The sequence below is a fragment of the Dipodomys merriami genome, unplaced genomic scaffold (genome assembly GCF_024711535.1).
Source record: "Dipodomys merriami isolate MVZ:Mamm:240054 unplaced genomic scaffold, mDipMer1.0.p SCAF_8, whole genome shotgun sequence".
Classification (NCBI taxonomy): domain Eukaryota; kingdom Metazoa; phylum Chordata; class Mammalia; order Rodentia; family Heteromyidae; genus Dipodomys; species Dipodomys merriami.
Window position 1 is genome coordinate 10,587,872 of NW_027206401.1, and position 25,970 is coordinate 10,613,841.

At 42.9% G+C, this 25,970-nt stretch overlaps 1 protein-coding gene across 3 annotated transcripts in view; it reads right to left on the reverse strand.

The window, feature by feature from the left end:
• Esr1 (estrogen receptor 1) overlaps nt 1–25,970 on the reverse strand; it is a 325,828-nt gene that overhangs the window by 231,096 nt on the left and 68,762 nt on the right. Inside the window, exon 1 of one of the 3 annotated variants that reach the window (XM_070010913.1) lies at nt 2,245–2,306. The exons of the other annotated variants lie outside the window; for them this stretch is intronic. The gene's annotated coding sequence lies outside the window, so the exon portion shown is untranslated. Of the gene's footprint in view, nt 1–2,244; nt 2,307–25,970 lie in introns of those variants that run through there. 3 annotated transcript variants of the gene reach the window in all.

Below are 25,970 nucleotides of genomic sequence, written 5' to 3' on the forward strand. Positions count from 1 at the left end.
GGTTTGACCCCAGCGCGCAGCCCGAGGGGAAGCGGGGAGCGCGCGCTGCGCTCAGCCAAGCCCCAGCCATGTCTGGGACTACAACGGGAGGGACCCCCCCCCCCCGCTCCCCAGCTGCTCATGGGCATGGACCCCCCTCCCCAACACTGACTTTAGGGTTTAAACATCCCTCCCTTCCCCCCACCCCCACCCCGGCACCACCACCGCGGGTTTTTTGTACTATTTTATGATTTTGAGAAGATTCCCAAGGAACGACTTTTGCTCCACTTCACCGGTTCTCCTTATCACGCTTTGGGACAGAGGCTGAATTTCACCAGGCGATGGACAGCCCTTCCCTCCCCGCCCCCCCCCCACCGGAGGGGTCGGGGGGAATAGGGAAGAGAGTGTTTCCTACAGGTGGTCTAGGGAAGCCTCAGTTTACCGAAGTGGAAGACTAAGCCAGAGGCTGGCTTTTGCGCATGTGCTGCCTGTTGTGGCTATCTGTGTTTCTCTCTCTCTCCCCCTCTCTTTCTCTCCCCCTCTCTTTCTCTCCCCCTCTCTCTTTCTCTCCCCCTCTCTGTCTCTCTGTCTCTGTCTCTCTGTCTCTGTCTCTATCTCTGTCTCTCTCTCCTCTCTCTCTGTCTCTGTCTCTCTGTGTGTCTCTCTCTGTCTCTGTATCTCTCTCTGTCTCTTGTCTCTCTGTCTCTCTGTCTCTCTGTCTCTGTCTCTGTCTCTGTCTCTGTCTGTCTCTGTCTCTGTCTCTGTCTCTGTCTCTGTCTCTGTCTCTCTCTCTCTCTCTCTCTCTCTCTCTCTCTCTCTCTCTCTCTCTCTCTCTCTCTCTCTCTCTCTCTCTCTCTCTCCTCTGTTCCTTGGTTACAAATCGGTCCTGGGGACTTTGGATGGCCCTGGGGAGGACGGGTTTGCGGCTGCATCAGCAGCCGGCCACAGACAGCTATATTTAATGGCCGAGGATCCGAGGGGAGGGGTGCGGGGTGGAGGTGTTGGGGAAGGGAGATGCCTAGGAAAAGCCATTCAGGACAGTGCCGTCAAACTGGTTTCCTCATCTGTTGAAAAAAAAAAAAAAACTGCTCCCAAAGTAGTCCCTCTTCCAACCACAGCCTGCTGGGATTGTCTTAGTCCCGGCTTTTCTATTTAGGTTGGACCACAGTACCTTCCTTACTCCCTTTAGAAATTCTCATGTGAAGGATGATTCAGAAAAACCTCTGGTTAGGCACACAGGGGTGTTTGAGCGGTCTACAGGTTATGCAACCAGAACTCGAGAAAAGTGGATATAAAATGTGACCTTTCCCTACAAAAACAGAACCTCGGATCTGTCGCCCAAGCTTTGGGCAGATTCTGTTCTACTGTCTGTCCACCCGGCAACTTTTAAAATATGCTTCTGTATTTCCAGATCTTTAATCCTACAGCTGAAACTTCCAACCTCATTTGGGTACTATAGGCATTAAACATCCAAATGAAAAAAAAAAAAAAGAAAGAAAAGTTTTGAACTCAACTGAACTAAAAGCTACTCAGAAGTACATCCGCGCATCCACACACTTGCACCTATTAATAAGACAAAAGATTTGATAAATTTATCATAATCCCTAATCTTGGCTAGATGATACTTTTCAAAAATAAACTTCCTTTGTCCCAGCATAATAGGCCCTTAATTGTCACCCCAGACACCTGAAAATGTACCTGACAAAATGTTCACAGAAGACATAAATGTCAAGGTTGTTACTAATGGAAACATTTTGAAAATATTTTATACTTAGTGCACATTTTATCAATTCTTAGAAAAACAGCATTTGGGGTAATAAGCAGATGAGCTGATGAAATACACAGCCAAGATCAAGTTAAACATCATTAACTGTAGGTCGGAGCAGAGAAAGAGTTAAAAACACATTAGGTGAATCGCGTATATTTTTCTTTACGGCCAGCCACCATTACTTTCCAGAGCAATTTGATTTTTACCGATGATTTAGTTTCTGTAAATCACACTTTCAATTTTTCAAATGCCTTTTGAAAAACACATGCAAAAGCACTTCCTGGGGCTCTTTAAAAATCTGAGCTTGCCAAATCCTATCAAAACGGCACAGAGAATCCTACAAGTGCTAGAAGAAAAAGGAGCTACACAGATGCCCCGGTTTAAAAATCAGCAAATCCTCTTCTCCCAGCCAGGATACAGATACCCGCCAGAAAGGTAAGTGGCTTTCTCCCCCAGGCTCGAGCTACAGACAAGAGACAAATCAGAACAAATCTTACCCTGCTAGATCAAGAGCGTCTGTCCAGAAATCTTCCATGGACTGTAGAAGTCAAGGGCTGAGACAGAGGGAAGGCAGGAAGGAATGTGTTCGCATGCTCCAGTGTCTCCGCGTGTGATTGAGGCAGCAGCGCGTGTGTGGATGTGTTTGTGGATGGAATGGCAGGGACTCTGGAAGAGCCAGTAGGCAGGGCACTTGGCAACCCCTCCCGGCAGACGCAGCAGCTGGGCTGTTGCTCAGAGCTGGATGAATGGCAGAAGGGGGAGTGAGGGGAGACAACAGCAGAGAGACACAGCTGGAGTGAGCCTTGCTGCGGAGAGGAAACTCCAGCCTTTAGCTTCTACCTGTGGAGCCTGGGGACGGCCGGCCCGCTTCTTTCTCTTGCCTTTCTAGGCAAGAGGGCAACCAGGCTGACTGTAAATCATAGGTTTCCGGCAAAAATAGAATGCCAGTCAAGAGTGGCTGGAGAGATCAAGTTTGCAAAATGTACCAGGGGTGGATTTTCCTCAAAAAATATCATTTAACAAGAAAAGCCTTCTGGATTACACTTGGCTGAAATGTCTTTCAGTCCACCACCACCCCCACACACACCCAGCCATGCCCCCCAGTCTGAACAGACACACCAAGGCCACACCTCTAGCGGCACAAGGAAGTCTGACTTGGGAATAAATGTTTTGGCAATCCAGAGATTTGCTTCTTGCTGAAATGTAATACTTCCTTTACCTCATTACCCAAACCTGCAAGCCTTTCCACCAAGAGTTTATGCTTTCTTCAAACAGATGAATATGTGTGTGTGTATTTGTGTGTGTGTGTGTGTGTGTGTGTGTGTGTGTATATATATATATATACACACACAACTGTGTATGCATATATATGTGTATATAAGTAAATATACTTATATGTGTATATATACATATATATGTTATAGTGAATATATTATGTACAGTGAATGTGTGTGCATATGTGTATATATATATATATATATATATATATGACTGAAATCTTAGACTGTGACAATAAAGGTAGGTACTTTTGCTTTAAACTGGTTGCTGGGGGGAGAGGGAGGAAGGTCTGTCCTCTCTTGGTCCCTACATATATTTACCTCATCCTCACCTTTTCTCTTGACCACGGGCAAACACAGGGTAAAAGGTACTCTTGGGGGAGCATGTCCCCTCCCAGGGTCCCTGGATGCATGACACCTATTGGAGCCTTTGTACTAAGTATTAAATGACTAACCACAATGCCAGGTCTGGCCACAGGAGCCTATGCAGTTACCAAGAGATTTATGAGCAGCAGTTGAAACTACTACAAAGAATGAAGTAGAAAGTTTGAAACAATGATAATGAGGTCAAAATGCAAATCCATGGTTTGTGCTTTGAAAGATTCAAGGTGGTCCCTCAGCCATGACATCCACACTAGGATACATGAATATTAAGAAAGAAGGATTTGATTCCCAGTACCACAAAACAACTATATAAATAAGCAAACAAATACACAAAAAATAAATATTGGAGAGAAAGATTGTTGTCCTGGTGACAGTAACTCCTCCAGTAGGCCAACAATGAGAACCCAAAATAAAACAAGATTCAAGAAAGGCAGAATGAAAGGAAAGGAGAAAAAAAGGGAGAAAGGATTGGTAGGAGAAGAAATATGTGGGAAGAAGGGAGAAAGAAAGAAAATCTGAAATGTTTACCTTTAACTTAGGAAAGATTAAAAGTCTAGCTATCTGCTCCAAGAGTTTGATCATACAGAGACTTAAGAACAAAGTTAGTCCAAGATGTCCAATAAAGTTTTCTTATCAACGGCTCTCACCTCTTCGTGGTAAGTTCTATTGTTCAGGCCTGGTGAGCATGGATGCCAATAGTCTTGAGTGCTCCTAGAAGTAGTTTCTTACTTGGATTCCCAGCAGTCCCTGTGTGAATGGCAGGCAGGCCCCGAGCAGCCTCTGCAGGTAACCTTCCGGGCACTCCCACATAAAGAAGGGTGAGTGTATTTCCACCCAGTCTATCTGCAGAACACTGCCAGCAGCCTCCTGCATACTGCTGGCTCGTTGGCTATGTTTTTCTCCTTCTGTCTCCTCCACATGCTGGTCTGTGCACAGCACCTCTGTGTCTTCTGGCACCTGGATTACCATCTCACCACTTTGGTAGGAGCTGACTTTCCTTGCTCTTCCATACCTGACCAGGAAGCAATTCCTGTGCATTCTACGTCTTCCTTCTCTTCCTTTCCATTGCATTTCTAGTCTTTTCTAGTTCTTCATGACGTCCTCCAGACTGACAGCTTCAAAGTCCCTGCTCTGCCTCTTCTCTCTGTGACTTTTTCTGAGATCTTTCCTTCATTGTCATTGCTCCAGAAACCATCTTTTCAGCACCTACTTCTGTCCACCCACATCCCAGATCCGCCAGCCTTCCCTCTTCCCATGCCCATCCTTTCTGTTCTATCACTCTATCACCCACATCCCAGATCTGCCAGCCTTCCCTCTTCCCATGCCCATCCTTTCTGTTCTATCACTCTATCATCTACTCTGTCATCTGCTCTATCACATCCATTGCTCTATCACCCACATCCCAGACCTGCCAGCCTTCCCCTCTTCCCATGCCCATCCTTTCTGTTCTATCACTCTATCATCCATTCTATCACATCTATCACTCTATCACCCACATCCCAGATCCTCCAGCTTTGCCCTCTTCCCATGCCCATCAGTTCTGCTTTGTCCCTCTATCACCACTCTATCATCCACTCTATCACATCCATTGCTCTATCACCCACATCCTAGATCTGCCAGCCTTCCCCTCTCCCATGTCCATCCTTTCCACTCTATCACCTCCAACACGTAGCACACGCTCCTGTCAAATGAGGGCTTGACACTGCAATGACCCAAAGCTTTTCTTCTCTCTCCTTCTATCTTTCTTCCCTTCTTTCTCTTTTCTTTTGTTGCTTAGAACTCCCAGTTTTCTGGCTTGTCAGGGAAATACTGTGTTTTGCAAGGTCTAATCCAAATGCCACCATGTCCATAATAAGGTTTTCATCTATTCCCATTCAGAGAGTTCCTTCTACTCTATGTCCCAGTGGTGATTTTTCTTTACACTGGAAATAGACACAGCATACACACACACACACACACACACACACACACACACACACACACACACACACACACCCCTATATATGCCACATATGTATATACCCTGTATATCCTATATAGACTACATATTATATATCATAGATAGGAGATGTGTTTGTATATATGTATACTCCTACATATATACCTACATATAAATATATATATATATATATATATATATATACATATACAGTCTGCTTAGCAGCAACTTGAACACAATATCAGGCTAGAGCTTTTTGGGAAGCTAAATCCACAGAATAGTGCCTGATCATAGTTAAGTTATCAAATATTGGCTAACAGATTAATCTAGATACTTCAAAGGACAAAAATAATATCTCATCTGTCTTGATAACCATTTCTTAAAGCTAATGTGATGCTTGGCCACTTTGGGAAGTCTCTTCACTAGAAGGTCATCTGTACATCTCCACAGTGGCTGCAGCCATAAAGTCAGGTTTAGATGTGTGTCATCTAGGCTTACGCCCGCATTGCTTACTAGGGTGATTCACCACAGGGCTCTGTATTTTTAGTTCTTAACTAGACAATACTATGACCAAACATAGTTTCTTCTCTAGCTCCATTAAAGGCTTCCATTTCTACATTTATAAAAATCATTATTCCTTTAATAGAAAGCACAAAAGAAAATAAACAAGGAACTATCCCCATGGCTGCTCATATTATGAGAGTTCCTTCTCTCTGAGGTGATGAGCTCTGTTTAAAGTCAACATTCCACGGTTCATATGCTCTCCTTGGAAGTTTGTTTTTATAGCATTTACTCAACAATTAACCATTTTCCTCTAGAGTAGAATAATAAATTTCATTGTAGGTGTCTCCTCATTTCTCTTTTTCTTGTTTTGTTTGTTTGTGTGTTTGCTTGAGACAGAATCTCTCTGTGTGATTCAGGCTGAACTCAAAGTTTCTGTGTGGTGCAGGCCTATTTTGAACTTGTAATTCCCCTATCTCTACTTCACAGTTGGGGATTACAGGCATGTGCCACCCTACCCACAGAATGTCTCCCTATTTTTACAATAGTTTGATTGTTTAGATATTTTATTTTAATAGCCCCTATATTTTTTTCACTTGACCTTTGACTTTGTTTTTTGAGATAATTTATCTACACTGAATGCACATATCTTAAGCTTGCAGTTGGATGAATTGGATGAATTTGAACAGATAAACATGCCCATTCACAAGTATAAAGTAGTTCTACCACCATTATTGCCTACTCTCTCAGTCAACTGCCAACTCCATGGGCAGCCATTGTACTAGGTTGTTTGCTTGTTTTGTTGTTGTTGTTGTTGTTGTTTTAATTGACACCTGGTACAGGTGAAGACTTACAAATTAGAGCACAAATACTCTATTTCTAACCAATGGTGTGGTCATCTAGGTGCTGGAGCATCAAAATTCTGAGTGGACCCTTTCCGAGCCCCTCTTCCTGAGGGTGACAGGATTTCAGTTATACTCTAATTCATGGGACATTTTACTATAACAGGCTCTATTTTTGTTGCCTTATGTGTAGGAGGACTGAGGCTGGAACTCGGGGTCTGGGTGCTGCTCCTTAGCGTTATTGCATTCAAGGCTGGTGTTCTATCACTTAAGCCACAGCTCCATGTCCAGCTTTTGGGTGGTTCATGGAAAATAGGAGTCTCATGGACTTTCCAGCCTGGGATTGGCTTTGAACCACAATCTTCAGATCTCAGCCTCCTGAGTACTTAGGATTATAGGTATAATCGACGCAGTCCATACAAGGGGTTTGAGATGTGTTCAAATGTTACCCACCCAGTAGTGATTCAAGTTAACAAGAAGTCATACAGAAATGGTACTTCTTCCATGTTTGTGAAGAGCTTTCTCCTATCCAGGGCTCTCCAGGGAGAAAGGGGAGATCTGAAACTCAAGAATCAAGCGGAAGACCCTTTAGCTCGCAAACCTCGTCACCTCATTCTCTGTCTTGGACTTGATGAAGATCACTTGAATTCTTGGTTGTCAGACAGAACAGCTACTCTTTTAATTATGAATCAATGAGTCACACCAATTTAATTTGCCAACCTAATTTAGTAACTCTCATCTTAGGTTTTCTTGGAAATGTTGACGCGTTTCTTTTTTCCTCAAACATTTTAGAAACTTTTATACTGTATTCCTATATTGCATGTGGTAGAAGACAATTTCACAAATACTTTCACTGTAAGTACCATGCGTGATACAAGAATTCCAATTATTCCAATTATTGTGACACTCTGTCCCTCTTGCTCCCTTTATCTGTTATTTACTTGAGGAATCTCATTGCCAGCTTAGGATATTATTTGTCTGTGGAGAGCAATAGCTAGATTGTACTTCAAAACACTTAGATTCAGATAGTTCTATCAACTGTTGAGGAGAGCTTTTACACACTGTGCACACACACACACACACACACACACACACAAGCATGCACACACTTACCCTATAATTTACCAAGAACCAGCCTCAATTTCAGAGCCAAGCTTAGCCAAATAGGCTTGGGTTTTTTTCCTGTTTGTTTTGTCTTGTTATTTATGTTTTTGTATTCATGGTGAGAGGATGAGTTTGGGAGGGCTTTCCAGAACTTTTTTTCTATGTTGGCATTGCCACGGCTGCTTCTCTGGGCACAAGGACCCCCATGTTCCAAGTATCCCTCCCCTCTGCCACCCCCTTCTACACTGTCACCTGGATTGAGGAAGGAATATGTTTGTAAGCATGGTAATGAATAACTCTTTCAGTACAGGCAAGATATATTGATTACCTATAATTAACAAGGCCATCTCTAAGTCAGCTAAGGCCACAATGACAAAATACCAACGTCTGGGTGGCTTTAACCACATCCATGGATTTGCTCTCAGTGTGAGAGACGGAGGCCTGAGACCAGAGCAGGGGCCTGGCCTTGTTCTTGTGAGTCTTCTTCATAACTGGCAAGTGCCCGCCTTCTCAATGTGACATCACAGTGATAGGGGCATAGGCCTGTCCGAGGAGGATGACCCCAATCAGATGACCTTATGTAACCTGTATGGACTCCCAAGTCACCTTGGGGGACGGGGAGATCATGTGGAGAAAGGAGAGAATTCCATCATTATCAGACGTCCCAAAATAAGTCAAGTCGGAAGCTCTGCCTTTGTGCTGCTGACTTCCAGTGGTTTGCTGTTGGCATCCTGTACGCGGCCCCTTCTGAGACCTCCTCTTCCTTTCCTGCCCTGTCCTTCGGTGTCAGCGTTCCTTGGCACTTAGCTCCAGTGCCCCTTCCACGCTCCACTCTCCTTCCATGGATCATCACAGCCATTCCCAGGGGTCTGAGTCTCCTCCACACATTCAAGATTGCAGAGGATCTCCATCCTGGAGAGAAGACACCCCACATCTCCATGCTGATCAGGAAATTCCTCACACACGTTCATTTATTCAATAAATATTTAACAGGTGCCGTGAAGAACCGGCTGTGGGTGACAAAGCTGAGCCAGAGAGTAAGGTCCCAGTTCCCAGTCCCAGTTCCAGTCCCAGCCCAGACACCACAACACCCCTCCACACACACACACACACACACACACACACACACACACACACACACACACACACACACACACACACACACACACACACGGGGCTAGACCATGTCTCAACTGGTCGTACATTTGCCTACCAAGTAGGAAGCACCAGGCTCAGTCTCTGTAGTCATAAATACATATTTCTTTCCTGCACATCTATTATATTCTAGCCCTTTGAAACTCAACTGGTCCCAAATCAACTTAGCTTTTCCCCAGACTCACTGCTCCTCCTTGATTTCCTGTCTTGGCAAAAACAAAAAACAAAAAAAAAAAAAAAAAAAAAACCTCTATTGTCCATATAATTTCACAAGCCAAAGGATGCAGCCCTAAGCCTTGGCTCTCTTCCCCACTTCTGATTGTTTGGTGGCCCACACATTTTTATTTTGATCTCTTCGGCCTCTTTCTAATCTCTTTCTCATCCTCATCGCGTCAGGCTCAGATCTCCATGAGGGTCACTGACCCATTCCTCTTCCTGCCATTCTCTGCTCTCTGTACTGTAGGAAGAGGCCCCTCCCTCCGATGCAAAGGAACTTCTTCATGACCCTCTCTCTTCCCCGGGGCCACACTCCTGCCCCTGGGTTTCCTCCCAAAGTCCACCAGCCCTCTAGAGTCCCTGGGTCTAAATGCTCACACGTGCAAGTTGCTCTACGCTGAATATCATGCCAATCCTTGTCCGTCTGACTCCTCCCGGTCATCCTTCAAGTCTTCCTCAAAACATTGTAGTCACCTTGACTTCCTCTTGCTTTCCTCCTTGCTTTTCCTATGAATGCTCCCATCTTTCTTCGCCCGATTCTGTTACTATAACAGAATGGTACAGCCAGGGGAGCTGATAAACAACAGCAGTTTTATCTGGGGCTGTGGATTGGGAGTCTGGAACGCCAAGACTCACATGCTACACCTGTTTGAGACCTTTGCCCCTGTGTCATGGCATGATGACAGGACACCGTGTGTGAGGACAAACATGAGCTGAACCCATCTGCCTGAGGAGCCCACTCGCACAAGGATGGCTGAGGCCACCGCTTGAAATTCTCATCTCCTAACATGTGCCAATGGTGGCGGTGAGGGTTGGAGATGCCAAACGCCACAGACACTCCTGTGGCCACCTTACTCCTTGCTGCGCAGGAACCCACATGGCCTATCACTTGCACCCAGACACAGGAAGTGCGCTTTTCCAGCCGAGGGTCTCTCCAGTTTCTAGCACAGTGCCCTTTGCATCCTTGCATAACGAACATGAAAAGCCCTCCTTGACGTCCTATTTGCACTGGCAACTGACTTTCTCCTTGACTTCTCTGTAATGGTTGCAATTTAGAACCAGAGCTTGGAGGAGAATTTTGGAAGCGCGCCTACATGTTTTTAAACAATTCACACTTTTATCACATAACCGATTACTAGAATTGCCGGTCCATGGACTGCCCTTAGGTTGTCATGTCCGAATGATGGAGAAACTGAGGCCCAGAACAGCACAGAAGGCTTACTAAAGGTAACCCATCTCCAGGAACAAGACTAGCATCTGAGACTCCAAAGTTAGCCACCTTCTTCCTGTAGTGTTGTCCACAGGCAGCATAAGGCCCATGCAGGTGTAATCTTAGTGGCTGGAGCTACTCTTTGATTCTTTACAAATCCCCAGCTCTCTGGAAACCACAAGAAGACTGGCCCTACCTCCCCAAACCACTGGTGAGGAGGTGGGGAAAGGGGTTCAGAACATAATGTTTTAACAAACATCAAAACAACTTGTGTTCAGGGGCACTGGCTTTCCTTAATAGAACATGATGGTATGACTAATCCATTTCCCATTCATCGCTCCTCAGAAGAGAGTTCATTTGGGTCTCACTTGTATATCTAGATCATTCAAATTGAACTTGTTTAGCTGAAGAAAAAATTTAAATATTCCCTGTATCCTGTTAAATTGGGCAAACTGGCAAATGTAATACCTTTAAGGAAAAACAAAATTTAAAAACCCACTGATTATGTGATATAGTTTGGTTTTCAAAGGAATGTCATTTGAAAGCTAACATTGAAAGCTATCTTTCTGTTTTGCTTACCCAGACCAGAGGCAACGTTAGAAGCAAAAAGTTTGGGCCTTCCCACAAGTCCTTGCTCTCCTAAAGCACCTGTAAAGGTTATTGGGGTCCAATTACTGGGAATTACAGAAATGTGCAAAGACTCAGAAGAACTCAGCAGTAAATATCTGGCTGATTCTTTCATGGAGATTCGACTCTTAGAGATACATCCTAGAAGCTTCTGAACCACTGGCTTGTCTTTCATGTAAACTGAGATCGTTGACTCCTGACATGACAAGTTAGCTTTTTTTTTCCTTAATTCCTCCAAATGGCATGAGACCAGCTGAATGAAATATAGTTTTTGCTCAATCCGTCTGGACATGCCGAGGCTGGAAAACAAATGCTACATGCATTCCAATGACGCTTTCTCAATCAGCCCCGGTTTGCCGTGTGCACCATGCAGGTGTCTGCGCTCACGTGGGTCACCTCCGCTCTCCAGGTCTACTTTCTGGTTCCAAGTGACAGAAAAGTTGCCGAGAGCTCCGACAACCCTCCCAGCCCTCGGTCTCCTTTCCGCTGCTTTGAAGGAATGTCAGGCGCCTCTCTGAGCCGCATCCCCAGTCTCCCCCTGGACTCCTTTTACACCTTGCTCACAGTGTCTCTGGCCGCAGTGTCTGATGGGGAGTTTTATTTCCCTCGTCCCCATCTGTAGATGGGTAGGGGACAGAGGGTGGCCAGGGAGGCCGATTGCAGTAACCTCTTCGCATGGCAGGCTGAGACTGAATGAAGAATGTTTCTGTTCCCTCCAGACTGCGGTAGTGAGGATGGGATCGTATCTTTTGGAGACTTTTCTTTTGGACTGGCTGGACCACTAACAAAACATTCTTCCTAGAGTGGGTCTGTCTGCTGATTCTCTCTTCTGGAAGCCTAGGAGACATCCTCAGGGCTATTAACTGAGCATCTAGCATGTACTCTACTGGTATCATCTCATTGAACATTTTCATTTCATTTCTTTTCAAGAGTATAATGCGGTTTGTGTTTTCAACCTTCAAATGGGGACAATCTCCCATCAGCTCCGCCTATTACCCACTGGTTTTCATTGTCAGGAGACAGCTAATGTCTCCAGTTTTTTTTAAGTCCTTTCCAGAGATATTCCATTTATATGGAACACACACACACATACACACACACACACACACACACACACACACACACACACATACACACACACAGTTTCTAAAATCACACATATTAACATCCATCTTGTTTTGTGCCATGCTTTGTTTTCATTAACAAAACAGCTTAGATACATTCCTGTTTCACAGCATAAGCATGGTCTTCCTTTTCACAGATGAATAATATTCTACTGGAAAATGAATCCTAATATATAGCCAAGAGTTTCTAATTCTGTTGTTAAAGGCAAGTGAGTATGTTTCCTATCCTTTCCAGTAATCCACAACGCTGCAATTAGTGTCTTTGTACCTAAGTAAATCTCACATGAATACGCTGAGTTTGGGTGAATGTCTTCCTACTAGCTGTGCAACTTGAAGGACCACATCTTCACAAATATGGTGGCTCTCCCAGCTTTCTGATGGTTATTTAAACTGGCATCTTCCTGTATTTTATTTAGCAGTTTTTCAACCAAGCATCTTCTTAAATGCTTTTGTTTGTATCTTAGTTCTAGACCCTGAAGTTTTATGACCTTGGATGGTCCTTAGGGACCATCCCTACTGGAAAGAAAAAATGTTGCAAAGATTAAGTACAATCATCCAGGAAACACAAGTTCTTCTTGGTGGATCTCGCCATTTCTCCTCAGCAGTTAACAGTTACAGGCCCCCAGAAGCAGAGACTGACCATTAAAGGTGGCAGAAAGGATGATAAAGACTCTGAGGTGTGTGGCTCAAAAGTTTTAAAAAAAAGTAAAGAGCTATTGTTTCAGGCTTGCTTACTCCATTCCAAAATGATCATTTTGCTCACCACCACATCATTGACATTCAATATAAGCCAGGACTATTTCCTCGGGGAAAAATGATAATCACATAGGGTATCATAGAAGGGAACTGTATAAATCTGAGAAACAGAAACTCATCTATGAGTCCTGTGTGGTTTGGGGAAGGAGTTTTTGTGGTGTCCATTTTCACTAGTTTACAGTGTTTTCAGACTTGCTGGAAACCACCTTCGATCACTCCCGCTGAGATATTGTACAGCAGAAATAAATGTCCATCATCAGATTTTAAACTTTTGCTACTAAGTGGTAGATTGCTGACAAAGCCACGGCTGTCGTGTTGAGAAAAGTACTTGGGCTTACACAAAAATAAAAGGGAATATTTTGAAGCATTCTGTCAAACATTAGGTTTCAAGATGCCTGCAACTCAAAAGGCAAAGTGACTACAGTGTAATTTATAATTCCTTTAGGTAGAAAAATGTCAGTAAGGGCAAAACAAACACCAGCCAGTTTTTCTTAAACAAATCTTTTTCATTTAGGCTATCAATAAAATACAACCACTGGATCTGAAGAGTATAGAAACCCACTTAGGCCCACAGCAAGAAGAAAACAATGAAGGTGATCTATATTTCATGACAAGAAGAGCTCTTAAATTTATGGCTAAAGAACCCAAATAGTAGCTTTCATATTGTGACAAGACTCAATTGTTACGTATTTATCAGAATTTTGAGCTATGGAAGTAGAATTTATACTGACACTTCATTCTGTAGTCATAGACAGACAGACAGACAGACAGACAGACAGACAAGCAGACAGACGTAAAAATAGGTATATTCTATCCTAGCTTTTAATACTCAATAAGAGAACATTAAGTAGCCTATCATTAAAGATAACACCCTATTCCCCTAATCCTTTCTTAATATTTATTTTTATAGCACAAGTACATACATATAAAATGAACCATTCTTCATCGGAATTGGGTAGGCAATCTGATTATTACCAGCCTGGTTTGGCTCTTTGAATTGCACTGTTATTTCTATGCCATGTTTTCTCACTGTACCTTATGGCCCTTGGTGGGGGGGGGAGGATTACAATGTATATATCCTGGCATATATCTGGTCCTCAATGAATATAGCAAAAGAATGAATGAATGGATAAAATTAGTTGAACTTGTTATCTAACTTCGTGTTGGTAATAGCTTTTTTGATATTTTATTTGTTGTTTGGGGATCATATAGTATTTACCAGGTGCATAATACTATCTGAATCTACTCATCCCTTAAGAATTCTATGATGAGATGATGGATTTTGGTCACCAGCTCTCCTGAAATCCACATATCATATTAAGTCACAGCCCTGCCTGCCCTTGTGTCTCCCTAAGTCTCCAGTGAGATGCTTGAGTCCAAGCTCAGCTCACAGCATAAACTTCTCATCTCCATGATCTTCAGGAACTCCTAACAATGTGGCCCAATTGTAGCCAACGTGTGCCCATGGACTACTCTCAAAATCCAGTCCAATGGGGAGGGAAGGAAGGAAGGAAGGAAGAAAGGAAGGAAGGAGGGAAGGAAGGAAGGAAGGAAGGAAGGAAGGAAGGAAGGAAGGAAGGAAGGAAGGAAGGAAGGGAAGAAGGGAGGGAGGGAGGGAGGGAGGGAGGGAGGGAGGGAGGGAGGGTTTAGCTGGGAGTGTCAGACTCCACTGGGTCTCCTAGTGTTTGGAACAATACCCACATTGGCTCCTGCCCTGAAGCTCATCTGGACTGGGGTGAGGAGCAGAAAGGGCAGCTTTCTTCTAGAGGGTATATGGCAGAGGTGGGGATGTGAATAGACCTTGAAAAGTACCTTTGATTTTGGAACTTGATCCTGGCTCCACAGGACTCAGGAGAATCTCTTAGGAAGATGACCAGCATCAGGTATTTGCTGGGTGGTTCTGGTGTGGAATATAGAGACTACATGTTTAAATGTCAAAGTCAGGAATATGATGAGTATCTTGTGAAGACAAATCAAGTACCCAGAGGTGCCAGGGCTGGACAGAACATCAGCCATCATGTTATTTAACAGGCATCGATTTCTTCTCCACTCACAGGGAAAGGTCAGGCTTGGAACTCTCCTCAGTCTGGCCCTGGGTTCTCTGCATTCTGTATGGCACCAAGACTTTCTTCCTTTGAATAAAAACATGAGACTGGAAAGGATATAGATAGAGAAATAACTAATTTCTTCTTATACAAAATATAGCCTTCTTTTGATAAAATATTGGAACTAGACTGACCAACCACTCTTATCACTCATTATTAGCAAAATATATGTCAGAATTGCCTAGTCACAATCACCTCTCCATTGTACCATTAGGGAAACAAAGGTAGTAATGGATGTGCTGCCTCATGCAGCATGACAATAGAGAATCATGGTGTCATCCCTCATCAAAATGGATAAGTCAAGCAAAGGCAACAACTAGCCAAAAGTAATGACAATATTAATACATTATGATCAAATGGGATTCATCCGAGGGATGCAAAGCTAGTTCAACATATGTAAATTAGTAAATGCAATACCTCTGTTGTAAGAACAAGAATCACATGATCATTTCAAAAGCTTTTGACAAAGCATTTAGGATAAAAACTCTGGATAAACTAAGACTACATGGAACATTCCTCAATATAAAAAAAGTTGTTTTTGACAAACCTACAGCCAACATCATACTTAATGGTAAAATGTAAAACTATTGTCTCTACAATCAGGAATAAGACAAAGATGTCCTCTCTCTCCACTCCTCTTCAATATAGTACCAGAATTCCTAGAAAGAATAATAAGGCAAGAGCAAGGCTTAAAGGGGATTCAAATAGGAAAGGAAGAAGTAAAACTATCACTATTTACAGATGACAAGATCCTTTACCTAAAGGACCCTATAGACTCCTCCCCCAAGCTACTAGAGCTGATTCAAAAACTTTGGTAAGGTAGCAGGGTATAAAATCAATAGCTTTCCTGTATGTCAACCATGAGAAGATTCAGACTGAAATCAAGAGAGAAACTCCATCTACAATAGACTAAAAAAATTCAAAAGTCCCTAGGAATTAGCTTAACCAAATATGTTCAGGACCTTTACAATGAAAACTATAAAAACGTAAAGAAGAAAGCTGAAGAAGACATAGGAAGTGCAAAGACATGTTCCTGGATTGGCAGAAATAATATCCTGACAATGGCAATACTGTCCAAAGCAAGCTACAAATTCAATGCAATACCCATTAAAATCTCAACATCACTTTTCAAAGAAATGGAGAAAATAATGTAAAAATTCAAATGGAACCATAAAAAGGCCCTGAATTGTAAAAGTGAGCCTTAGCAGAAAACGTAGTACTAGAAGTATAAGAATACCAAACTTTAAACTACACTACAGAACTATAATAATTAAAACAGCTTGGCACCAGCCTCAAACAGGCGCAAGGACCAATAGAACAGAAGACCCAGAATAAAACCATAAACCTATAACCGTCTAATATTCAATAAGGGAACCAAAGACATAGGCTGGAAGAAAGACAGCTTCTTCAACAGTGGTGCTGGGAAAATAGGATATCCACATGCAGAAAACTAAAACAGGACCCTTATCCATCACCTTGTACCAGCATCAATTCAAAATAGATCAATGACCTCAATGTGAGACTGAAACCATGAAAGTATTACAGGAAGGAGTGAGAGAAATATTAGGGCTCCTTGACATGGGAAAGAACTTTCTGAGTAAAGATCCAAAAGCACAGCAAATAAAAGAAAGACATGATAAATGGGATTGCTTCAAACTAAAAAGTGAGGGAAAGGGGTGGGAGGGAAGGGATGGATATTGAAAGGGGTGACACTGATCAAAATGCACTGAATTCCTACATTGCTTTGTTAAATGCCAAATCCTTTGTACAACTATTTAAATAAAAAGAAGACAAAAATAAAGAAAAAAGACCAACTTAGGGGAAAAAAGAAGAGAGGGAGAAATAAATAAGTGAATGAATGACTAGGTTCTACAGCTAAAGCAATAGTGACCAAGATAGAAAAGTGTTATTAGCAGAATAAACAGATCACAGGACATTAAGAAGCAGCTCTGAGGACACAGAGTTGGGGAACAGCAATATTTTAGATGGACCGGGTCAAGAGAGATGATGGGAGAATGTCTGTAATTTCACAAATTCAGGAGCTATAGGTAGGAGGATCTTGAGTTTGAGGCCAGCCCATACAAAAAGTTAGTGAATCTCTTCCTCAAAATAAAATGCAAACAAAGGGGTAGAGGCTTGTGATAGAGCACTTGCCTAGCCTGTAAGAGATCTTAGGTTTAATCCTATCGTAAGCCTCAGAAGACAGAGAGTCAGACAGACAGACAGACAGACAGAGACAGAGACAGAGAGACAGAGACAGATAGAAAACAAGAAAGGAGAGAGAGAGAGGTTTGAGTTAAATTACAACATGCTGGGGCTGGGAAGTTGGCTCAGTGGTAGAGCGCTTGCCTTGCATGCATGAGGCCCTGGGTTCGATTCCTCAGCACCACGTAAGAAAAAAAAAAGCCAGAAGTGGCGCTGTGGCTCAAGTGCTAGAGCGCTAGCCTTGAGCTGAAGAACTGAGGGACAGCGCCCAAGCCCAGAGTTCAGGCCCCACGACCGGACCCCAAAAAAAAAAATTACAACATGCTATAAACAAAGAGAAAAAAATCAATTATATCAGTGTTTTCCTTTTTTTATTTCCACATGATATTGGAGCCAATGTCTTCCTCCTGCTCTCTGTTGCAGTAGTGGGGTTTGAACTCATGTCTTGCATTGACTAAGTAAGTGCTTTATCCCTTAAGTCATGCCCCAGCCCTAGAACCAACTTATTCAGCCAAACACTAGTTTTGATTTCTACAGGATGTTCTATAGATAGGGCCAATGTCTATAAGCAGCTGACTTTAGGTTCCTCTCCATTACATGAGTCAGCTGAGGTCTGGCCAGCAAGAAGTGAAGTTTCACACAGAAATCCTACTGCAAGAATGCACCATTCATTCCTGCCTGGCTTTCCAGCATGCCTATTTATCCCAGATACTCTAATCCCTCCCCTCATAACTACATCAGCCAATAGACATCATGACCATGAACAAAAGATAGAGTTTGGAAAGCACTTATAGGGGAACCTTCCAAAAAGAGAAACTAGTATATGCAAGAGTCCTTGATAGGAATGATATGTTAAAGGAATTTAAGTGAGTCATAATAACTGGAATCCAGTAAGGGTGGGTGCATGGTTCTGAGACACCCTGAGCCCAAGGACAGTGACAGCCATGGAGGGGTTGCTATGGGTTGCATAATTCTTCTTCCTCCCCCCCCCTCCTCCTCCTCCCCCTCCTCCCCCTCCTCCCCTCCTCCTCCCCTCCCCTCCCCCTCCCCCTCCCCCCTCCCCCTCCCACTCCCTCTCCTTCTTCTTCTTCTTCTTCTTCTTCTTTCTTCTTCTTCTTCTTCTTCTTCTTCTTCTTCTTCTTCTTCTTCTTCTTCTTCTTCTTCTTCTTCTTCTTCTTCTTCTTCTTCTTCTTCTTCTTCTCTTTCTTCTTCTTCTTCTTCTTCTTCTTCTTCATCTTCCTTCTCCTCCTTCTTCATCTTCCTCCTCCTTTTCCTCCTTTTTCTCTCACCTCCTCCCCTCTTCCCAAATTCCTTCAGCCCCTCCTCTTCCTTCTCCTCTTCTGTTTCCTTCTCATCTTCCCCTCCTTCTTCACCCCTATTCTTCTTCATTTCTTCCTTCTCCCTCTTCTTACTCCTATTCTTTCTCCTCCATACCTTCTTTCTTCTTCTTCATCCTCCTATTCCACCAACTTCTCCTCCTCCTCCTCCTCCTCCTCCTCCTTCTCCTTTTCCTTTTTCCCCTCCTTCTCCCTATAGCTTACTGTGTTGTAAACTTGGTGGCTCACACTTGCTAAAAGGCACTCTACCACTGTGCCAGGAATCCAGCCCTTTTCTGCACTAGTTACTTGTGAGATGGGGTCTCACTTCCTGTCTAAGCAGCCAGCTAGATACCCCATTCAGGCTCCCATCATAGTTGGGATAAGAAGCACACCACCACACTCAGCTTCTTCCAATGAGACCGTCTCAGGGATGATTCTGCCTGGGTAGGCCTGGGACTCTGATTCTCCCAATCTCAGCCTCCCACGTAGCTAGGGTATAAAGTGTGAGCCACTATGTTCAACTATTGATAGAGATGGGGTCTTGTGAACTTTTTACCCAGGCACAGCTTAATCTCCCAAATCTCAGCCTTCCAAGTAGCTGGGATTGCAGGGATGGGCAAGAAGCTCAGGCTGTGAAGAGTACGTCTTATAACTTTGAGTCACATGTTGCCTAACTCAGCCAGAAAATGTGTCCATTTTCCCTCATCTTGGTGCATTAAAATGCAAACACTCATTTTGAAATTTTAAGCAATGAATCAAATTTTATTTGATAGAAAAAAATGGTATAAATAATACCCACTCAGGAAAATGAAATTTTCTCCTGCTGACTTTGTTCTTTGTTTTACAGAGTGTTTTTATATTTAAAAATACCTTTCCCCAAAACTAGAATAATTTGACCAATAAGATAGGATTGTATTACGTCCCAAAGTATAATATAAATTTCTATAAATCTGAACTTATGTAGATGATTAGGTAAGTAGATAAATAAAGGCAAATAGACAAATCTCCTGTAGAGAATTTCAAATAACCTATGGACATATTCCACCCTGAAGAAAGAAGAACTGGAGGCTCAGGCGGCTGGGTTCTGGGGATCATGGCTCAAAAGCAGCCGAGGTAGAAAAGTCAATGTGATTCCATTTCCAAAAGAGCTGGCAAAAATCTGGGCTGGTGGTATGGTTTAATAGGTTTAGTGCCAAGCTGAACAAGCCTAAGGTCCTTAGTTTAAACCTGGGTACTGACAGGCCAAAAAAAAAAAAAAAAAAGAACTTTCTCTACTTCTTGCATGTGGGAGTACGAAATGACCTCCTTTCACAGAATGCAGGGTGAAGGGAAAGGACAAGGAAGGAGTTTCAGCAGAAATACATAACTAACAGTACCTCAGGTCAGTACTGGTTGTCAGAAATCGTATCAGCAGTGAATAGACTTGATATGTATGATGAAAGTGACAGGGTTCACCTCTGTGGTCTTCTTCAGAAAAATCTGTTATTCCAGACTACTCATGAGGAAGCCATCAGACCAACTCCAGCGAAGGGACAGTCTACAAAATATACCACCGATGCCCTCACAACTGTCCACAAGAAAGCCTGAAAAACTGTCCATCAAGACACTCAATCGCTTTGAGTCTCAGGTTCACCATCTTCAAAATTAATCTATTTTTGGTAATGGTATTCATTAGACTCTATGTTGAAAATGAACTATACAATTTGTGGGTAGGGATGGAAGGAAAGAATTGGGAGAGGGCAAAGGAAGAGGTGCCACTCTCCAGAAAGAAATGTACTCACTACCTGACTTAGGGAATTGTAACCCTGTGTGGTTCGCCTTTATAATAACAATTTTAAAATATATTTAAATTCTTTAATTGAGGTATTTTTGTTAAAATTATCTTCAAAAACACTTCTACTTAGAAGGAAATTCTACTTTAAGAGAAATCTTAAAAAAAAAAAAAAAGAACAGATTTGGGGCTGGGAAGGTGGCTCAGTGGTAGAGTGCTTGCCTTGCATGCCTGAGGCCCTGGGTTCAATTCCTCAGCACAACATAAGCAGAAAAAGCCAGAAGTGGTGCTGTAGCTCTAGTGGTAGAGCACTAGTCTTGAGCTGAAGAGCTGAGGGACAGTGCCCAGGCCCAGAGTTCAGGCCCCATGATCAACAACAACAACAAAAAGAACAGATTCATCTTTATTAAAGTTTGTATTATATTAAAAAAATAACCAAGATCAAAATATTTAAGGGCTACTTCTATTTTATATTTACAACATTGTCATTAAACACTGGATTTAAAAAAAAATTTTAAAGAGCCTAGGTCCAAGAACTTGCAACTGTAATCCTAGCTACTTAGGAGCCTGAGATCTGAAGATCTCAGTTCAAAGCCAGTGCAGATAGGAAAGCCCATTAGACTCTTTTCTCCAATTAACCACCAAAAAGCTGGAAGGGAAGTTATGGCTCAAAGTGATAGAACTCTAGCCTGAATAGAAAAGCTCAAGGACAGCATCCTGGCCCTGAGTTTAAGTTTTGTGCCATGATACTATCAATTACTCTCTTGGGACATATTGAATGAATTAATGACATCCAACAGAAGCCTAACCCTCATCTGCATTCTGCCCCTAGAAGACCTGGAAGTCTAATGGTTGTCAACCCAGGCTGTACCTTAGGATCATTAATAATCTACACGCCCAGCCCCACCCCATACCAGTGCAATCAGCCTTGGGGGAGTCAGCCACAAATATTTTTTTTTAAGAAAAAGAAAAAAGAGCTCCTGTGAGTAATCCTAGTTAACCACTTAGTTAAATAATGAAGCACAGGAGAAAAATGAAGGAGCAGGAACAGTCTGGCTCCTTTTGCCATACGTGACACATGGGATCACACTTGTGACTCTCTCCTGTGTCCTGTGAGCAAACGGGCAAGAAAATGAACTTCATCATGACAGTAAGTATTAAGAACTTAGGGACAAGGACTGTCCATTTTTTTCTGAGAAAAGTGGAAACTTCTCTTATGAATTAGGCCAGAAACCGTTGTGTCTTGGGTAGTTGAATGCCAGAACTGAGGCCCCACTGGGTTTTGCACAATCTGTTGTACATATTCACCACCACTGTAGGCCCTCTCCTCTGAGTGAATCCTGTTCCCGCTCTTGTGACTTCCGGTCCTCCCAGGCCCTCTCCCATGTTGTGAGTATGACTTAGGTCAACTTCATTGTAGGATGAATCAAAACTGATCCAGCTCTTCCAGAAGCTCCATGATGGCAACGATCCCTTATAACACCCTTGCTCAATCAATTTTACAAATATTAGACAACTACTCCATGAAAAGCATCACATACCAATCTATTTGCCACTCTTGTTTTAGAAAGCTTGCTTCGGGGCAAGGTTCAGAGCTTACATCTATAATCCAGCTATTTGGGGGGTAGAGATCTGTAGGATTGTGGTTTGAGCAGCCTGGGCAAAAATGTTTAGGAGACCCTATCTGAACAACAAGCTGGGTAAAGTAGCATGCCCTTGTATTCCCAGCTATGCAGGAGGTGTAGATAGAAGGATTTGGCCTGAAGCTAATCCTGGTTAGGTTCTAGACTCTTATTTGAAAAGGGGTGTGGTTTAAATGGTAGAAGACGTGCCTAGTTAGCACAAGGCCCTGACTTCAACTCCCAGTACTGCAAAAGAAAGGAGGAATGGAGGGAAGGGGAAGAGAAGAGGTGGGGAATGGAAGGAAAGGAAAAAGAAAGAGGGAGTGCCTTTCTAAGGCATCAGAATTGACTTAGACATCATTTTTCCAACAAGAACCTCCACAGCCCAACCATTCGCCAGCAGAGGGAGGAGAGGCTATATAAATAAGTTAATTACATTCTGTCTGAAATTCTGCCTGTGACAACACCAATAGATCTCCTCCATCAAACAGTGGAAAAGGAAAGGTGCTTCAGCCCCTACTTGCACAAAGCCCCACAGGGCAAGGAAACGAGAGTTACCCAGTGGCTGCCAAGAAAGCTGACTGTAGCCCGGGCTGTTCCTTCCACTAGGACAAGAGTAATGGCTTCCAGTTGTCCCCTCCACCAGCCGCTGCCTTCCCACCTTCAGTAAAGATAATCAGTAGACTTTCTGTGTCTACAAAAGACTGCCTACGGATTGTTCTAGAACATTCACATTACAGAGTTGGGAGAACCTACTCTGAATGCTTCCCAACTAGTCCGCTTTCCTGCCACCCACAGCTTTTCCTCATACCAACTCTCTGCCAAGCAGTCAGCATTTATGAAGACATTATTAAGGCTGGATAGTTGATAAGAATTCAAAGTTCAGTATTGATTTGTTGGTCTAGATGTTCCAGTCAACAGAACCCTAGTTTGAATTGCTCACTAGTATATCTGCTGCCATGTGACAATTAACCTTCTCTGTCCTTTTGTCTTCCAACTGCACTAAACTCAAAACAAAGAGCCTATATTATGAATCCCCCCAAAGCAGATTATATTTTTAATTTTCATAGCTTTGGTATGTGTTTGAAAAATCTGCCAGATATTTTAGCAAATATTCTGCTGGAAAAATCAAAACCAAGGCCAGTATGGTGGCTCACGCCCAGCTACTCAAGGGGCAGAGAGCAAGAGGATTTCAGTGAGCGGTTAGCCCAGACCAAAATCTATCTCAATAAACAAGCTGAGCATGATGGTTCACATCTGTAAGGAAGACATAGGTAGGAGAATCATGTTCCCCGCCCCCCACAAGTACACACTTCTGCTTCTGTTCAAAAAAGGTCTACAGAGTTGACTGGAGTGAGAGTGATTGACCCTGACTCCAAGCTCTATTTTGGATTTGAACAACAACAAAAGTTAAAATCAAAAAAAGAATCTGGATGCAGGCACTGTGATCCTTGCTGCTTAGGAGGCTGCAATCTGAGGATCACAATTTGAAACCAGCCCCAGAAGGGAAGTCTATGAGACTTTTACCTCCAATTGACCACCAGAAAGCAGAGGAAGTCGAGCTCAAATGGTAGAGTACTAGCCTTGAGCAAAAAAGCTCAGCATCAGCGCGTGCACGCGCACGCATGCACGCCTGCGGACGTGCACATGCACGTACACACACACACACACACACACACACACACACACACACACACACACGGAATCTGGGTCTACCCCACACACAAACTTTTATGTATATACCCTTGGCCAGATAAAAAGCAATCCAACTTTTGCTACATAATGGAGAAGTTAATATAAAAGTTATTGACATCAGTTTCTATATTGTTTTGTGATGTGTTCTAGAAAAATTGGACAGACTCAGATTGGGGCATTTATCCAAAGGACCACTCTTCTCTGACATGGGGGTACATGTCACACTGCCCAGTACAACCGGGACCCCTTCTGGTCCCTCACCACCTGTGGTCTCCAGCCTCCCTTCCCGTTCAACTGGATAAATGGCCTGTTACAAAAGCATGGCTCCCTATCGTCCTGGACTGTTAAACACCCACAGTCCTTGATTTACCAAAAAGACTCGTGTGTGGCATTTGCTACTAACAAAACTGAAGTGAGCATTTAGGCAGGAGGTGGGAAGGTTGAGCTGTTTCGTTTCATTAGAAATGTTTATCATTCCTTTTCAAAGCCACCTCCTGGGAGAGGCAGGGGAGGTTTGGTTTAGCTAAAGGAAATAATAGCCAAGAAGAATATCGACAAATTAATTACTTAAACATTTTCCACTCCAAGTAATTTCCATATACCCTATGGTTATTTGCCAGTTTTTTAATTACAAAATAACACTTCTTTGTTTTAAAAATGCAGACAGCACTTAGGTGGATAAAGTAAAAAGTATAATGTGAAAATGTCACTTTACCTTTACAAATGTCATTCCATAGAAATACTCATACCTATGTGATATCTAAAGATTTAGAGGTCTGTTTATTAAAAGAAGAAGGAAAAAGATGAACCAGGGATCAGACCCACAATCCTAGCTACTCAGGGGACTGAGCCTGAGAGGATTGTGGTTCAAAGTCAATCTGGGCAGACTGGTCTGAGAGACTCCATCTCTAGTTAGCCACCAAAATACTGGGCTGGAAGCATGGCTCAAGTGGTAGAGCACCAGCTGTGAGCAACTGAATTCAAGCCTTGGACTTGTCAAAAAAAATTGGACTTATTTTGCATTTGCACTGCAATTTCCGTTTTTCCTCCACTAAATATTAAGAATTTTCTTTATGTCATTCTATGTTTCTTTTGAACAATACGGTTGTGTGTATATGTATGTGCACACACACACACACACACACACACACACACACACACACACACACACACACACACACACACACACACACACACACACATATATAAGAATCTCAAGGACTTTCCTGCCTGGCTGGCTTTGAACCCCAATCCTCGAGTCCTGAGTAGCTAGGATTGCAGGTGCAAGCCACTGGACCCGGCTTTGGATTTGAATTTTAAGTCTACCTACAGAGTCTGCTTTTGAAACTGGGGTTCCAATGCCATACATCCTTGGATCAGCTAGAGGATCAATCCAGGCTTCAGAGTCAAAGTGGGCAGCTGAAGGAGTTTAGTGAGTAGGATTTTTCTGAGTTCCTCTTTCGGCATATAAGATTTAAAACACACACATGCAAGCACATATGCATAATAAGGTTTTGTTTGGACAAGGGCCCATTATGGAGTTCAATAATAAAATCATCCATTATTTAATAGTGTTCTCAGTTCTTTTTCAACATTCTCCAATGGATTATCAGAAGCAGGTCCTTGGATCATTTTTCTTGGGTTCCTTAGGCCTAGAATTCTTATTCCCCATGTTAGCAGGTCTCTTGGGATTTCAGTTTTTGGTGTACTTAATGCTCCCTATTGTACGTTTCTTGTGCACCCCTCTCATATTCAACTCTCCCCTTACTGGAGATTTCTCAAAAATGGTTTCCTCCAGCTCCCACATTTTTATTCTTTAGCCAGAGAATGTCTCATTATCTTGCCCATGTAATTGTAACCCCTCTGTACAGTATTTTCACAATAAAAAAAAGAAAACACACACGAAGATTCAAGTTCTCTTGTGCCTAAGACTCACTCCACCCATGAAAATCCCCAATCAACAAGGTAATATGCTCTAGTCCAATTTTTCCTCTCATGGCCAAGGCACGTGCGTGTGTGCGACATACACGGTGATCTTGAGGCTTGAACTCAGGCTCCAGGTGCTTTCCATGAGCCTCTGTGCTCAAGGCTAGAGCTCTACCACTTTGAGCTACAGCACCACTTCCAGGCTTGGGGTGATTAAGTAGAGATAAGAGTCTCATAGACTTTCCTGCCTATGCTCGCTTCAAACCAAGATCCTCAGATCTCGGTCTCCTGAGTTGCTAGGATTGTGGGTATGAGCCACCAGTGCCCAGCAGAATCATTTTTAATATATAATTTTTATTACCTTGAAGTAGTTGTACAAAGGGGTTTCAGTTCAACTTGTCAGTTTGTGAGTGCCATGCATCTTTGTGAGTGCCACCCCTTGGAT